The sequence below is a fragment of the Triturus cristatus genome, chromosome 10 (assembly GCF_964204655.1).
Source record: "Triturus cristatus chromosome 10, aTriCri1.1, whole genome shotgun sequence".
Lineage (NCBI taxonomy): Eukaryota > Metazoa > Chordata > Amphibia > Caudata > Salamandridae > Triturus > Triturus cristatus.
The window spans coordinates 769,560,587-769,579,127 of NC_140593.1; positions in this window are offsets into that span (position 1 = coordinate 769,560,587).

Below are 18,541 nucleotides of genomic sequence, written 5' to 3' on the forward strand. Positions count from 1 at the left end.
ATTCCACTCTCCTACAACGCCAAAGATATTTGCAAAAGAAAAAACTATTTTTGAATAGAAACAAGGTCCTAACTTTAACTACCTACTGGCGACCTCCCGTAGGTAGTATATATAATGGAACAATTTTGCAGCAGTAATCAGTACAGCCATTTGTGGCACCAGAAGCTACAGTTCACACAATTACCCACAGACTCATAAGAGCCGCCCATCTGGGGGCGTGGAATACAGTATTTAAGTGGAACTCGGACCGGAGTGTCCGTAACATATCCTGCCAGAAGCCTTTGAGAAAGAAGGATTTGCCTTTGAAACGCGTCAGGCGGAGTCTGACAGAAGAGCTGCTCATTGCAATCGGTGAACGCGACGCTGTCCATTCCAATTAAGGCTTAAGGCCTCGTGCTGGGGTTAGAATGCATCTCTTTGCTACCGGCAAACTTAGGAGCGTTAATAAATTGGCGGCAGCTGTGAGAAGTTGGCCTGGTATATGCTGTCCACTAGTTATAGTGGGTACCCTGTACCAGTCCAAACAATCCCTTATTGGTTATAGGTTAAAGACAACCTTTATTGAAAGCTATCCTAGTGGTAGCTATGGAGAGCAGCCTTCAGGCTTAGTCTTGAAGGAATGTAAAGCAGCTTGTTTTACCAGTCTATAATCTCTTGAGTGCTAAATGAAAGACAACCACACCAGTTATATATATAAAATATATGTATTTACTACTAAACACACCCTCCTAGTCTCTTTATGAGGCTAGAGGTCAAAACACATAAGTTACACTCCAAATATGACAGTAATAAGCACAAATACACGTCAGGCCCTAGGGGCGAGGCCAGCCCATATACTAAAATAGTGGTATAAGAACCACTACTTAACTAGACACAAGGCCTAGAGCCTGTAGAATTGCTGGGACCCAAAGGAACCACCCAAGGTAGTGACACAGGGGATCCACTGGGGCTGTGTGCATTGTGAGAACACAGCCGCGAGCTCCCGTTAGCTTCTATGGGGAAAGTCGCGGTTAGAGTTTTAAAGATTAGGGACACTTAGAATTGAGTCAGGACCAAACCCTTTGGGACTTAGGAAGTTCTAGGGCCAACACCCACGGGAGCACCAGAGTACTTGTGTTATCTCAGCCAGGGAAGCCAAGTGCATAGGTGTCAAATAGTGTTGGGTCGTGTCGTCGATTTCAATGGGAGCTGGCAAAGAAGTGCTGCTGTCAGGAAGATGCGAAGTGTCCAAAGAGATCCAAGCCTGGATCGAAGATGAGAAGAACATGAAAGCAGAGGGGACAGAGTCTGGGTCACTAGCCAGTGACCAGGAAGGCGATAGGCAGATGCCCACTGATGTCGGGTGATTTCAGGTGAAGAAGGTGAAGCTTGACTCTTCAGCCACGAGGACCAGGAGGTGTCAAGGACAACCAGGAGCTGGATTCGAGCTGTCCCACAAAGGATGTTGAGTACTGCAGCATCGGTGCCTGGATTGGACACGACAAGCCTTGGCAACAGCAACCCACGCAGAAACAAGAAAGATGCTTCGGTGCAGACCAGCAAGGTCTGAGGGACTCACCACTTGGTAGGGAGTCAGGGCATGTCTGGAGCAACCAGAGAAGCCCAAGGAAATTCAAAGTTACCCCCTCAGGGACCCACCAGTTGACGGACCAGGGATCGCGAAGGGACCTCAAGACAAAACTCAAAATGGAGGCCCACGGGTCACTCGGAGTGACTAGGCCAACAATCTTCAGCGGATTCTGTGCTTGTATTGGGGGCTACAAGTAAGCTCAAGCATGACTTCAAGAGACGTCGAGAAGTCAATGCACTTGCAAAAGTGCACGGTGACCTGGAGTTCCGTTCCATGCTACTCACGAGGGCTGCGGGTCTCAGCTTTGCTGGGGACTTGGGTCGGACTCTGAGATGTCTGGAAATCCTCTTCCTGGGCTGCAAATACTTTGGAGTCCAGTGGGAGCTTCGGAAATACAGACTGGCAAAATGCTTCATTGGTGCCTGCCAAGCAGGGGAGTCACTCCTTGACCCCAAGGGAGATTTCTTCAGTCCTCTAGTCTTTAGTAGAGCATCAAAGGTCCAGGATTCAACTTCAGAGTTTCGTCCAGGGATATCTAAAGTTCTGGTTACAGAGGTTCCTTACTTATACCTAAGGAAGGGGTTGGACTAGCTCTGGGGACCCACCTACGGGAGGGTTTGGAAAGAGGGGTGGCTACACCCATTTCCTTTGTCCAGTTTCACGCCAGAGCAGGGGCTGGAAGCCCCTGAACAGGTTTGAGCTGGACTATGCACAGGGACACCAAATGTGCCCCCAGTGCAGGACTTCAAAGCACTCAGAGAGTGCTCCCACCCAGCCCCAATACACATAAGCCTGTATGGGAGGTGGTTACACCTCCCTGTGACAGGAAACCTCTTTGTCCAGGCCTCCCCTGCCAAAGTTTCGGTCAGCAGCAGGAGGCCAGACCCATGTCTGTGGCTGCAGCATCCATTTTGTGATGCCAGGGCTCTATTAGATTTCTACCGGGTATACCAGTACTGCCATGTCTCTCCCTCTAGAAGGGTGGGATCATATCCTCACATCAAGAACTGATGGGGGGTATGATTCCAAGGTGTTTGACACCAGACACAACATGTTTCCGTGCAGCTAGTCCAAAGTTAGCATTAACCGTTTAAGATATAATGCACTTAAGAGTATATGGTCAGGCTGAACCACTGACAACCCCGGAGAAGAGATTCCAAAGGCTGCAGAGGGGCTCAGCTCATGCCTGGGCACCCTCTCACATATAACCTAGCACTCTGCCTTCAGGATTGCTAAGGCCTGCCATAGGAGTGACTGATAGGTTTGTATGTGCAATGATAGGTGAGGTATAGTGAACCTATACCTCAGTAAGGGGTGCATGCACCACTTTACCCAGGCTGCAGTATCACTGTGGTGTCATTTTGGGTGGCTTTCCAGGGGTGGCATAATACATGCTTCAGCCCCTGGTAGGCCTGTGGGGTACCTATGCCCTGGGTACATGGTATACCATATACTAGGGACTCACAATGGTACCTCAAGATCCAATATGTGGTGTACCTAAAGTACATACAATCAATATAGAGAGGAAGCAGCTGGGCTTGGGCCCTGAATAGCTGGGCCCCAGCCAGACTAAAGTCGAAAAACAGTGAAACACCAGCAAAAAGTGGGGGTAAACATGTGAAGCAGATCCTACTCTCCTACAGCAGCCCTGCTGCCGAGAATGCACCAACCCCATGAACCTAGGGGGCCACTGAATGGGTAACTACCGAGCAGATTATGTGGAACACTGGCTTATTGATTTAGGACAGCTTCCCGCTTGCTGAGGCCTGTACAGGGCCTGGAACAATTTTGCAGCAGTAATCAGTGCAGCCATTTGTGGCACTGGAAATGACAGTTCACACAATGCCCCACAGACTCACAAGAGCCGCCCATCTGGGGGCGTGGAATACAGCATTTAAGTGGAACTCGGACCGGAGTGTGCTTAACTTTTCCTGCCAGAAGCCTTTGAGAAAGAAGGATTTGCCTTCGAAACGCGTCAGGCGGAGTCTGACGGAAGAGCTGCTCATTGCAAATTTGCAATACTCCATCAGAAACGTAACGGATAGCCCCTCCGCTGTATTCCAAGGGCCATAGGATACAAGACACTTGTAATATGGCAGACGTAGTATCCGTCCTGTTTGTGATGAAGTATGCCATCCTCTGAGAGCGAAATTAGGCCCTTAGTGTCTTATGACATTACTTTGTAATACGCATGCCTACAAAACGGAAATTTGTGCACACAGTTCCGACTGAGAGGGTGTTGCTATTAAGCAGGGCAGCAACAAAACAAAGAACTAGCTAATGAAAAACAACAGCAAAATCACCTCTTAACCCCCCCAACCAAGTTGATGATCTAACCAGGGCTCTTATCTATCTCAGAGTTGATAAGCTAGCTTAGAATTGAGCATTAAATTAAAGAATGAGGACAGGGTACAAACTCATTCTGAAGACTTTCTGTGATTAAAATTGCTTCACAGAATATTATATGTCAATATAAATATAAATATAGTAAAACCACACAACCTAAATGCTGCAATAAATGTCAGACACTTACCCTGAACCTGTAATTGCCGAAAAGCAACTATAAGCGTTTTAGTAAATTGAAGTATTTATATATATTTCTGAGCATTTCTAAGCTCAGTCCATCAAATAGATCTATTAAAACCAATAAATGTAGTATAAATGTTCACGTGAGAAGATACATTTCATATTATGTATGTTACACAAGTTCGTTGAATGAATTTCACACTCCATAAAGACAGTGTCAATGTATTTGTAAACTCAATTTTCAGGGGGAAACATGTCCAAACCTGCTTAAATTGAATTTTAATACAATTTTCATATCATAAGCCTGCAAAGTATAGGTTAGTTCAGAAAAAGTATGAAAGTGTGTTGTGTACAATGCAAACAAATTGTAACTGTATTAGCGCCGGGACGCCCCTTTGCTGGGGCAGCTGTGCGCTCTATAAATCCGGATAACATAACATAACATAACATTTCATGTATGGTGCTTTTAATAGAATGGCATACTAGAGCAGTGGTATCAAGTTTGCCCTGATGGATCACACCACACTTCAAGCAACTCTCTAACCATAGTACAGAAATTCAGTACACAACAATACCTGCAAAACATCTTTGCACACAATTCATTCAGCATGTAGGACATTCACTGATTATTTACGCCAATCGTAACACCTCCAAAGCAACAAACCGACTCAATGCCCTAACATATTCTCATGTGGCAAATAAACCTCTGAGACCCCTGCACATGGCAATGTTTTACTCCTCAACAGCACTAAACACAACACCTTTCTCCTCGGCACATGACCCCGCCCATCAGACTTTTGAATAATCTACTAATGAAGCATTGCCAATGCCAATAGGTCTGACTTAAATATTGTGTACCCTAGACTCATGCGAACCCACCTCTCACTGCACTCACAGGGACATACAGCTCATTATGCACTGACATGTCCCTGACACACAGTGTGTGCAAGAACACATGTGCCAGATCTGTTGACCAGCATTGGGGGATGAAGGGGACTAGCATTGGAGGGAGCAGCAGCGGTATGTTGAGACGGTGGCCAGGAGGATTTTCCAAGGTATATTGCTGCTAATGGGGTGGTGTCCTACATGAATACTACTGGCAGTGTACCTTCAGTATTAGTATTAAGAGCCAAAGGGCTTGCTTAGTTGTCTGGCTTGGTACTTGTGCTCTGGGGACTTGATGGACTCATCAGGCAGCTTCCTCGAGTGCATGGGCACAGTTGTTGCAAACACCTGACTCTTTCGGGATACCTGATTCAGTTAAACAGCACATATTTATGTTTTTCTGAGTCCCCACAGGCGTGCACAATCTAGTTGTTTACTGGTTGCTGGGACTTGGGATCTTCATGCAGAATGGAGTACAAGAGGAGCCAAACAAGGGTTGTTTCTTGGTGGTTGGTAGACCAAGGATCTTTAAGAACTAAGGGCCAGATGTACAACAGCTTTTAACGGTAGCAAACGGCAAATCAGGCCGATAGCGACCTCCAAATAGCCTTTTCACATGTACTAACCCTATTTTACGAGTCAGTAAACTATTACCTTTTTCTGCAAAAAATGAGAGCACCACTAAGCAGGCTACCAGGAAATATGCAAAATCAGCTTGGGCCGGCATAATGTTATTGATCATTAGTACTTCTCTAATCGCCCAGTAAAGTTTTACCAAATTGACGTTCTTGAAGATTTCTATTGATCTCTGTTAAATAATGAGCACTCCGTTATGGGAATCTTGAGCTTTAATTAGTTACCTTCTTGTAGCTGGCAAAACAGAACACTCTTGTATTGACCATGCAGTGTCAGAAATCCCATGCAGCACTGCTCGGCCATTAGGATACTGGAACAGTGTTCTTACCAGGCCCGGTTCCTCCGAAGCGATGCCCTCAAGATGCCCTCCTTCTGGCAGTACTGACTCAGATTTTTATATTTCACCTGAGTATCGATGTAGCCAAACCATTGGGGATAAGGGGCAGTTAGGGTGGGTACTGCAGGGAGCGAGACCTGGACGAAAACATTTAGTCAACAATTCTTAGTTTTATTTTTACGAAGAATTGTTTTTACATTTCCCACAAGAAAACACTGTTCTTTTCCACTACGCGAGCAAAGTCCAGAATTACACTCACTTATGTTAAATAACACAAAGTTCTTGAAGTTCCTGAACCAAAAGCTGTAACAGCTCTTTTCAAGGTCCGTTCCGAGTTCCAAAAACAAGCCTATATACAAGTGGTTCCTACGCTGTGGGCACCACACACCAAGCACACAGTTTGGGAACCATAACCTTCAATGCTCCTAGAAACATTTGAATTGTTTTAACAAGTTTTAATATAACCATGAGGCAGCTACACCATGTGAATATGGTGACACATTTAACAAGCAAATGTTCTTTACCGTTTGGGCTCCTGTTGGACTTGGCCCTTTTTGCAGAGTCATCCCTAAACTTTTTGCCTTTCTCCTAGCATTTTTTGTGATGTGGTGTTGGTGGTTTTAGGCCTCTGGGCACTTTAGCACTTCTGTCCAGTGTAAAGTGCATGTGCTCTCTGTGATAAATGTGGCAAGATTGGTTTACATCAGTTTTGCCTATTTAATTTACCTGTCAGTCCCTTGTAAAGTGGTATCTCGTATACCCAGGGCTGGTAAATTAAATGCTACTGGTGGGCTTGCAGCGCTGATTGCGCCACCCACCAAAGTAGCCTTTCAAACCTATCTCAGGCCTCTTCCATTACAGGGCCTGTGCGCGCTTAAAGTGTGTGCCATGTCCGTGACCCCCCTTTTACTACATGTCAGTCAGCCCTAAGGTAGGCCCTAGCTAGCCCTATGGGCAGGGTGCATTGTAGGTAAAAGATAGGACATGTACCTTAAGTGTGTGACATGTCCTGGTAGTGACAAACAGCCATTTTAGTATCTCACTACTGTGGGGCTGCCCTCCATAGGAATGCATTGGGGATTCCCTGATAAGTGTTTCAGTGGTAATTCCTGATATTAGAGCAGCAGCGTGGTCAACTTTGGTATGTTTGAAATAGTAATTATAAATGCTACGCCATGGTGTGCTCAGATTTATTGACTATGTTTGAAATGCCACTTTTAGAATTTGTCATTTCTGTGTGCTATGTGTCTGCCTGCCTGATGTGAATTGCATGTCTGGCTTTTGAGTGACAGGGGCTGGTGAGGTGTGTGTGGCTCCAGGAGGGGCAGGGTGAGTCAGCACTAGGCTGAATGGGACATCTGTGCCGGGAGTAGTGGGAGGAGTAATCCCCTGACTTTGAATAGGACTGTGCCCAGCCTGGACAATGCTGGTTCCGCCCCCTGTTGTGTGTCTGATCGCCTAGCCCCCACCGGACAAAGGGGAAGAGGAGCTTGTAAAACAAAGTGCTCCAAATCCCCCCTGAAACAGTTAATGTTAATGTTATATGAAATTTGTTAAGCGCTCGTACGCCCGGAGGCTTCATGGCGCTGTAGGAAGGAACAGGCGAAGCCATCGGTTGGTGAGAAAAAAAACAGCTAGTGATGCGCCTGGGAGAAGAGCCAGGTCTTCAGAGAATGTCTGAAGCTGAGGATGTTGTCACTAAGTTTAAGATGAAGAGGAAGAGAGTTCCAGAGGGCAGCTGCAAGATGGTCAAAGCAGCTGCCTCCGAGACGCTTCTTCTTATACGAGGGAATAGTCAGAAGGGCTTTATGAGCAGACCGGAGGTTACGGGAGGGGCTGTATTTTTTAAATAGGTCTCTGATAAAAATAGGACCAATGTCATGTAGAGACTTGAAGAGAATACACCCAGCTTTGAAGGTCACGCGTTGCTCAACCGGGAGCCAATGCAGCTGTTTCAAGCCAGATCTGACTGATTGCCTTCTAGGGATGTTCAAGAGAAGTCTGGCTGCCTGGTTTTGAACCAGCTGGAGACGTTTTAGCTCTCCAGTATGGAGCCCGAGGTAAAGACTGTTGGAAAAGTCCAGTCTGGACAAAACAAGGGAGATGACGATCTGAGTGAGGGCAGCTTGGGAGAAGAAGCGGGCGATTTTTTTTATTTTCTTCAGCTGAAAGAAACTAGAGGAAACAACAGCTCCGACCTGTTTTTTCAGGGAGAGATCCTCACTAATGAAAATACCAAGGCTCTTAACCGAGGATGATTTGGATGGGGGGGCACCCATACAGGAGGGCCAGAAACTGGGGTTCCAGCTGAGGGTGCTCTGTCCAGGCAAGACCAATTCAGTCTTGCCTGGGTTAAGTTTCAAGTGATTGCAGTTGCATCTGGTTCCCCAAACCCTACACTACAGACAAAGGAATCCTGAGTATAAGTATAGGGGCTGTGACCCCATGCAGTTGTTCCATGCTGGGGGCTTGCTGCTGCTGGGGCCAGGAGGAACCACCATGGGGGCTTACCTCCCTGCTGGAAGGCCCTGTGTGCTGGCCTCCCTGGGCCTAGCTATGCCCCATGGACCTGGAGGAACTTTGGCTGGGATTCATTCCTTCTAAATTCAGGACTTGTCACTGCCTCTATCACCCTGTGAGTGCTTTATTTTAATTTCCCCAGGGAAAGGGAGAGCGTGGGCTTCGTAGCGCGGAGCTGCAGCCCTTTGAGGGGGATCCCCATCATAGGGATTTCCCCGTGATGCCGGCATAATTGCGGGTGCCCACCCCGCGTTTTTCTTTAATCGCGGGTGCCCACCCCGCATTTGGATTCCTTTCTGGCCTTTATGGTTGGAGAGCGGGTGCCCAACCCGCTCTCATGATTATTTAAAATACGAGTGCCCACCCCGCTTATGCTGTTTATAATGGGTGCCTACCCCATATTGCCCTAGAAATCACCGCCGCGGCTCCTGAGCGACCAGGAAGCCAGGCGCGTCTGCCTGACTGTGAGTGGGGCCTCATGGTGGGCCGGAAGCAGGAAGACGTCCGGAGGAAGTCCGGCGGGAGTCCACGCCGCCTTCGTTGATGCCGCGTAATGCGGCTGGAGTAGGATTCCAGGCGGGGCTCCCGTGATGAAGACGGAGCCCCGCGTGCAGCGAAGAGAGACCCGTGTGTGGCAGAGAAATGCCACCAAGCTTTCTCCGACCTGAGGAGAAGTGGATCTCCCGCCAACAAGGATGTCCAGAGAAGACCAGGCGAGAGAGGGGACATGGAGCCGGATCCAAGCCCCGGTGAGTGGGGCCGAGGCCGTTCTCTTACTATTCGTTATGGGTGCTCTCGAGGCACTCTGGGAGCCATGCGGGTTCTAGGAGGTTCCGCCGTTGCGGGCCGCTTCAACATTGGGCATGTTTGTTTCAAGAGCCCGTGTGGCTCCAACGTTGGGCATGTTTGTTTCGAGAGCCCGTGTGGCTGCAACGAGGAGCACAGTAGTTCCACGGCCTCCTTGGGGGTCCCGAGGGCCAGGGGTGCCCAGGCCTAATTTCTTCTTGGTTCTTTTGACAGCTGCCCCGCCTGACAGAGGGCAGCTGCACGATGGGGGCAATTTCTTCAGAGAGTCCCCAGTGGAGGCCCCGAGGGCACAATCGTGTCAGGGCCCCTTTGATGTACGCACAGCTGCAACGTGGCGCATGTTGTGCAGAAATCCCCAGAGCAGGGCCTCTTGGTTATTTCTCAGTTGCGCCTCCATAGCGGGCAACTGCAAAGTTTTGCGCAAGTGGTTTAGAAGTCCCTGAGGGGGACTAGAGAGGGCACCGTGGTGCCCAGGCCCACGTTTTGCATCACAGCTGCACAGCAATTAGCGTCAGCTGCAACGTTTAGGCCATCAGTTCTTTGGGGGCATTTTTAGTGAGACAGGAGTGAGGTGCACTCCCTTACCAGAGTGCTGTTTTTAGGTTGAGGGACCATCCGGTCTGCCGAAGGCAGAACCGGAAGTCCGGAGATTTAATGTTTCTTAGAGTGGCTATTTAGCCCGCCTCTCTTTTTGGCTCGCTTCCTAAACGGAGGCCAGCCATTGGAGGAGAGAGCCGTCCCTCCAAATAGGCTCCGTCTTTTTCAGATTCGGGGGCGTGTTCCGTGCTGTTCTTTCCACTTTTTAGCCACGCCCTTTTTGGGCGTGTTTTTCTCTCCTCCTGCCAATGGCAAGAGGAGAGAAAAAGAAACACGCCCCCGAATCCGAAACCGCCGCTGCGTTTCTCCAAGGCATTTCTGCTTTGCCTCGGAGAAAGGCAGCGGTGTGCTTGTTATTGTGTGTTCAATTGAAATAAACTCGGTTTTCTTTTGTAGTTAAGTGTGTTTTCTATTGACGGGTATTTGTGTGGAGTTGGACTGGGGAAAGTGCCTCCGTATTTAAATGCAGGGCACCTTTCTTGGGTGCCTAAAAAGAGCAATCTCAGCGCCGGGCACACGCATTTCGCATGTCCGTAGTGAGGGGGGCGGATGGTAAATACTTTGTGAACGTGAAAAGCCCCCCCCCTGATCTATCTCACTCCCAAATATGTAAAAACATAACTTCCAGAATCTTGAACGACAAAGACTCCGTAACCCTTTTGCGTCCTACGTTGCGCATTTTTTAATACACATTAAAATGCAGTCATTTAATATCCTGGAGTCTAGTCTGTGTGCGTGGTTTATGCAGGATGCACACACCACAGTGTCCACGAATCCCAGCAGTGTGCGCGTGTACGTGCGCGCGCTGTCTATTGAACCAGCCCCTGTGTGAGACCATCTCAGTGCCATCCTCCTTGCGGGCCATAGCTACCCACCTCTGCCACGCTCTGACCCGGCCCCAAAGAGGCGCGAGTGGGGAGTGTGCGTGGGGGAAGAGGGTGCCAGGCCGTCTGCTGACCGGTTGCTGTCACTGTGTGTTCATCCTCCCGGAGCACGGCATTCCAGAAACGGTTGCGTCAGGGGTGTTGGGAGAACGTGACGTTCATAAGCATCAAACATGTTTCTTCTTAAGTGTGAAATCCCCCGACATTTTTCTGTGTTTTGAGTGTTCTTTGAATAGAATAAATGGTGATGTTTCCTAATTTGTGATTTGTTGTCTGTTGCTCTCCAGCATAGTTTGGGATGAAAAGGAAAGCGCAGTATTGTCTCGAATAGGGGAGCTGCCTTTTGCAAGCTTCAGGACTGTCTCTTCCGCTCTGATCTAACACTATGCCTGATGGACTTTCCTTTTCACGGTGTTACGTTAGTGCGTTCTGCAGCTCAGGGCGCATTTGGATAGACAGACGGAGCACTTGTATATGACACGTGTTTTTACGGTACTCATTCGAAGTTGGAAATTACCAATGTGTTAACATATCTCGGCGTTTTGGGCAATTGGGCGCTTCTTTTATTTGTAATGTGTTTCATTAGCGTGGGTTATGTTTGAGAAGAACATGGCTGTCTTTGTAAACTCCTACCTGACACATATTATATATACACCATGTTTACTAAACCTCACTAGGTCTGGCGCGAGCCTTACCAAGACCGGGGCAGTTCTTTTATAATGCCTTTCGCCCCCCAAGGAATGTTGCCCTGGTACCGTTTACTGTTTAATGCGTGGTTTTACATATACCTTACAATGCACTCTAAATAAACCAGAATGCACACCTTCATTAAATACCAACACATTCTATAAAATATGTGCAAGTGCATTTCGTCATTGTTTATTTGTGTGCACTTTTCACAGAGATTTATTTAATTTTAACAGCGCTTATAACGTGCACAGATTTCTAGGTTATTATACGTACATACCAAACAGGAACAGTACGAAGACTTAAAATTTTAATTGTGCTGCATAGAAAATTTAGCGCCTTACGTAGACTTTATATTTTGATTGTGCTGCCGCCATTAATGTTAGCGCCAATTCATTGCACAGCACACCTCTCCCCTCCACCCACTGCCATAATGCTGAGTAATGGCAGGCTAGCCTGTATTTGTAATATGTTGTTTATTTCCGTGCACTTTTCACAGAGATTTATTTAATTTTAACAGCGCTTTTAACGTGCACAGATTTCAAGGTTATGATACGTACATACCAAATAGGAACAGTACCAATCTGCTTACATCTCACTACCTCACACCATCACTCTCCCACACTACATCACTGTTTCACTACCTCACTCTCTCTCACTACATAACTCTCTCTACCTCACTACTCCACTCTCTCACTAACTCACTATCTCACAACTTCTCTCTCTCAAAACATCACTACCTCACTCTCTAGCTTACAACCTCACAACTTCACTCTCTCTCACTCGCTACCTCAATCACTCTCTATCTCACTACCTCACTCTTTCTATCTCACTAACTCACTTTCACTCTCTCTTTCACTACCTCTCTCTCTCTATCTCACTACATCACATCACTCTATGCTTATACATCACTACCTCACAACATCCCTCTCCCTCACTACCTCACTCTTTCACTACCTCACTCTATCTCACTACCTCACTCTCTATCTACCTCACTCTCTATCTCACTACCTCACTCTCTATCTACATCACTCTCTCTCACTACCTCACTCTCTATTTCAAAACCTCACTCTCTCTCTCTCTCTCTCTCTCTCTATCTCACTACCTCACTCTCTCTCTGCTAATGCAATAGGTATCACATATGCAAAAAGAAAGCTAATGCCAATAGAAATGACAATGCCATTTATTTAGGGATACAAAAATGATAAAAAAATAATGAGCAATACCAATAGCTCTACCTATAATATTGCCGAGACCATTGCATTGTAAATGCTTGTTTTCTGAGTTGGCCAAAAGAATTTAAGCTCGAGCGCAGGAAGGCGGTACCTCATTCGAATGTCTGAAAAAGGTGAGTGGGGACTGAAAGTACGCAGTTAGAAAGAGCAGTGTCAGGAAACAAGTGCAGCCTTAATCTGTAGGAAGACAGGAACAACTCTCTGAAATCGAGAAAAACTCGAGTGTTTGACTCCTTGATGTGGCAACTCTTTTCAAAACCAAACATGAATAGCAAGCACAGCTGAAAGGACATAACCTCTTAAAATACCGGTGCCGTGTCAGAAGGCGGTGCCCTCGTGCATGTTCCAGAACTTGCACCTCCTGCCAAAGGGAAACAACCATGAATTAATCAGTCAGCACAAACAGATGAGTCATCAGATTCAGCTGGTCATTTTAGCATGTTCCAGAAGAACACCTGCAGCTAAAGGGAAACAATAACAAGTCACCAGAGTCAGCAAAAACAAATGAGTCACATAGTGAAGCCACTTACTTGCATGGGTGTTAAAGCATACAAAACCAAAACAATAACTACATTACTGTAATGCAAAATAACTTGTTGTTTAACCTCTTCTGTGCCCATGACGAGATAGTCTCGTCATGGAGCACGGTTGCTCTGTGCCCATGACGAGACTATCTCGTCATGAACCCCGCCCGCTAATGTAACGGCCGGCACAGGAGGGGGAAAGGGCGGGACACTGAAGGGGTTAAGCATGGGAACATTGGTACAAACATTAGGCCTGGGCGGTAAATTCCGTTCCGCTCGTGGAATTTGGGTAATTTTGCATTCCTTGGAGAAGACGGAATTGCCAATAACTCCGCGATCGCGGTTCCGCGGAACTTTTTGCTTGTTGGCGCTTTTTAAAATGCGTGTTCGCGAGATATTTGTTCCCGAGCATGCAAACAGCGTTCGCAAACAGGAGAAAAGCATCGCAACGGGCGCAACAAGAAATTCAGCCTGATGCAGAACTTTTGCGTGTTTGCGGAGATTTTTTACCGTTTCGCAGAGCTTTGCGTAGCACGATTACGCAAATTCTGCCCACCCCTAACAAAAATGCTGATGAGATGACTTTCAATACTTGTTTTTATACTTGCGGAAAGGAGTTTGTGACTCTTCCCAGGACTTCAAAATGAAGAGGACATGCAATTTGGATCAGGTATTCAATGGCACTAGAACAACTGCAGGCTGGAGGGAATGGCATAGTTGGTATTCGTCCACAATCTTCTCCCACCTCCACATGTTGTGGTGACATAACTGAAGCCCAACACAACAGCTTCTTCAGTTATATGAATGCTAAAAATGGTAAATCAAGAGCAGGCCCCTGAGTCCTCCCCAACCCTCTCACTATGATAACAGTCTGTATCCTTTCACCTTCTGTGAGCCTTCTATTTGTGTTAGGCCAGTGGAGCTACTACCCTGGTGTAGGGTACCAGGAGTGAGTTTGAGGACATTTTTGGAATATTTAATAGAAAAAAACAACATTTCCTTTGACACTCCCACCAGGGCAATTCATCAACATTTGTTCTGGTGTACATTTTTACAATGCAGTTAGTTTATCCAGTCTAATTACATTTTATATTCATATTTATTTTAGTAAGTAGAATGTTCTGATTTGTTAGTTTAGCTGACTCTTACTGTGCCATTCGGGCACATGTCATTAAATGATGAGATGCCGTTAAAGTTGGCTGAAATGAGTTTCCAATTATGTCTAGGTTTTATAACAAATATAAATAAGTTCATTGTAATTTATATTCATGATAATCCATGATTCCAGCATTAAGATGCAGTCAGTAGCTTTAAGCCTTAACTAGCATGTAGCCTGATATCCCTCTCACATCTTTTGTAGCCACTGGTCTCTAGTGGGCCCACGGGTTTGCTGAAGAGCACCTCATCCACCTCTTCATAAATACTTCACAGGCCAGTTTTTCACAAACAATCCCACTGCTGTGCAATGCTCACTAGCAGTTTCTCCTCTGAAGGGTAAAGTTCTGTGTTTCTTCCCTGGCCTACTAATTATGAAACATTGACTGTAGGGGGAGGCAGACGCTAACTGCAGAAGAACATTTGTGGTGTCAGCCTTGATGTAAATGTTCAATTTTACTATCTGTTAGAAATTAAGTTTCTGGTTGGCCGAGGTATGCACCATGTCCTATCTGGAACCACAATCCTAGTCAGGGTAAGGCAGATACGCACACTAAATCAACCTGTGCTGACCCTCTAGTAGTTTTTCACACAGCAGCCAGGCTGAACTTAAGAGGCAATGTTTAAAGTATTTGTGCAACACTTTGAACAGTAAAACAGTGACAACACCTCATGAAAAGGTACCACATTAAGTTAGAAAAATAGAGCTTAATTCAATTAACAAAACAAGAGTAAAACAACAAACATCAAATAATTAGAACTGTGTTTATGGATTTGTAAAGGTTAAATTGAAATATAGTGCCTGATTACAATGCCGGTCGGACCGCCCGTCTCTCTGCTGCGGCCTGATTCTGACTGCCGAGGTCGGGAAAGCTCCACCCGCCATATTACGATGCAACCGCTCCTACCTCAGAGGTCTCATCATTGGCAGGGCCCAGCCCCCCGCTGCAAGTGGGTACAAAAGCACAGGAATCATGTGCAGTTCTACACACATGCAGGTCACATGTAGGGACATGCCTTGTGCACCATGTACCCCATTGCTAGAGTGTGACAATATGTGCACAGTCCAGTCAATGGGGATACATGCTACATGAGGAGTTACTTGTATTCCGCCACCCACAGGACTGTCCACTTTGGAATGCAGCTGCTGGGGTGGAGGGGGAACCTGGAGGAAGGGATCCACGCTGGAGTCTGACGGGTAGTGGGGGAATCAGCTGAGAATTCACCCTTTTTCCTTTGCGGCCGATGACTCGAGGCAGGCAGTCGGACCGCCACGGTCAGGTCTTTGGAAACCCACATCGTAATCTGGACAGAGGTCAGATCTCCCTGTATTGCCCTATGGCTGCTGTTCCTCTCCGACTGCCAACTCAGCAGTCGGAGGAAGGCTGTCAGAGTTGGCACTCTGTCAGCGATCGGTCAGAGAACAGGCTGGATGAATTGTAATCCGGCGGTCAGACCAACTGCTTCCACCAAGACCTTTAGCGGTCCGACCAGCATCTTAATCAGGCTCTTCTTAAAATCAGATGGCAATGTGTCGACGTCGAGCTGTTCAGCTGGTTATTTGATGTCTTTCTCTTCAGCGGTAGCGGCGATGCATCTGGGTTGAGGGGAGATGCTTTGGTTCCAACCGGCGCAATGATGGCGATGCCTGACTTGTGCAGCAAACAGCCAGAAAACCCACATCCAAGGACTCAGGACTGGGTTGGTACCTCTTGGCAGGGCCCGACTCAGGGGCCAGAGGCTGTAGCAGGGTTGTTGGAAGTCTTTAATGTTCCTGAGACTTCAGATCAGTAGACAAGCCAGCAAGCCCTTGGAGTCACTTTGGGATTTAAAGATGCAGGCCCAGTCCTTCTCACACCAAGGCAAGGAGGGCAGCAGGGCAGGCACAGCAAAGCAGGAGTCCAGCAAATTTCGGCAGAGTCCAGCAGAGTGACAGTCCTTACAGCAGCACAGCAGTCCTTCTTCCTGGCAGAATGTCCTCTGGTCCAGAAACATACTGAGTTGGTGGTGTCAGGGGTCCAGTACTTACACCCAATTGTGCATGTAAAGTGGAGGAGACTTCAAAGAGAGGTTTTTAAAATGTACAAGGTCCCTGCCCTGGCTCCAGGCTCACTACAGGGGGGAATGCAGCTTTTTGTGTGGGGACATACAAAGCCCTATTCAGGTGAAAGTGTCAGCCCCTCAATCCCATCCTGTCCAGAATGGCCTATGGGCCTTCTGATGGCCCGTTAGGATGTGAATGGGCCCATCAGGCACACCTAAGCTCTCTTTGTTTGTGGCTGTCTAGATGGAATGCACAAAGCCCAGCTGTCACCCACCCCAGACGTTTATTCAGCAACAGGCAGAGGCACAGAATGGTTAAAGTAAGAAAATAAACCAAGGTGGGGGACAAGGAGCGGATTAGAAAGGTCTAGCGCTCAGGCCCCTAAATGGACAATCTAGCACAAAGAAGAGTGCAGTCTCAAGGGAATGGGGAAGACGAAGAGAGACAGCTCTCAGGGAGATCTGTCAAGTTTACCAGAGAGATCCGGGGGGATACAAGTGATAAGTTCTGAATGCCCTCCCACACCTAAAAGGATGTTATGCTTCATCATTGGGCCACTCCTTGTCGTTCTGGCGCTGCATTGCCCAACGGGCCCCTCAATGGGGGCTCTTTAGCGGAAATCGTTTGTTCTTAGCTGTTTGATGAATGCGGGTGAGGGAGTGTAGGGTGGTGCACTGGTGATTAAAATAGCCTTAGGGGTACCGGGGAGAGATTTATTAATGAAGTGGTCCCCTTGACAAGATAAAAACAGGGGAGCTTCCTTTGGGGACCAGTTAAGTATGCCAGGTAAGTATACCTACTCTACAATGGATTGTACAGGTCGGCACAGGAGGGTAGGTCCCTTTTCAGTAACCACATGATTCACTTTTTCCTGCAGCTAGGCGCAGTCCTCTATCCTACCTACGGGGCATTACTACCTCTGACTTAGGGTCAGGGTCTAATTTTTCCTGCACAACAGAAGGTGCAGTAGACCTATTTTTGATTGGATACTCAAACTCCACTACCCAGGGTTCCAATCCATAGTAGGATATGTATACCTACCAGGTCCTAATGAAATGCCACTGACCATCCAGGCATTGAGCCATGAAACATGTTGACTTTTATTCACCCTTGTTAAAGCTATCTTGGCACATAACCACCAAAGACCGCTCCATTGACACCACCCCTTTAGGGAAGAGCACATGCACTTTAGCACTGGTTAGCAGTATTAAAGTGTCCAAAATACTAAAGCCAGTGTTATATGGCCATTAGGGTCATTCTCAACATTGCTAAGTTAGCATGAGCTTTTGCTGCCATGATGCTGCTTTTGCGGATGTTACTAAATGACTATTTTTCAAGACTCTTTTTATGCCTTTCATATGAGAACTGTCTGCTTCTCACGTCTGCCAAATTCCTGGAGTTTAGTCTGAACACTATGTGCAAGGTCGATAAACAATGCCCCTTGTCATTCTGTTCTGGTCAGTCCCTAGCACCTAGACAAACCATGGTACACACAGCTGTACTGCTGGAGACTCGTGCTTTGATATTACTGGTATGCATGTTGTTTTAACACACACTTGGAGACAGCCCTTTCCATGGAGAAGAACTACGCTGTTCCTATGATGTAAACCTTACATCTAGGCTTTAAGGTATGGGGTCTGCTGACAAAGCCCAGAAATCTTGTTTTATATAATAAACTTCTTCCAGTCAAGGGGAGGGTGGTTAGGCCATAAAGTCCTCTTTCCACTGTCTTTATATAATGACATCCCCCTTTGTACTCTATAGAATTGAAACAATGCTAATTGTTCTGAGTTTATGCATTTTGCTTCTGGTAGTAGCTTGTATACTGTATTAAAGAGCACGATTGTTAAAATAAACATTTCAAACTATTACAGTGACTCTGCTAATTCTTATTGTGGACTTAGTACGAGTTAGCAAGCAAAAGGGTATGTCTTGCTACCGCGATTCCTGAGCGAGTCTGGAGTGTTGTGTTCTGGGTTGTCTAATCATTTGTAGCTTCGTGAATTTGGAGGAGAACGAATGAGATGCTATAGCTAGTCAGTTTTGGGATTTTGGTCACTAAGGTGGTAGGTTGGTACACCCCTATACACCGAGGTCCTGTTTTCCTGCACATAGTTCTGTGTAGGTGTAGAAT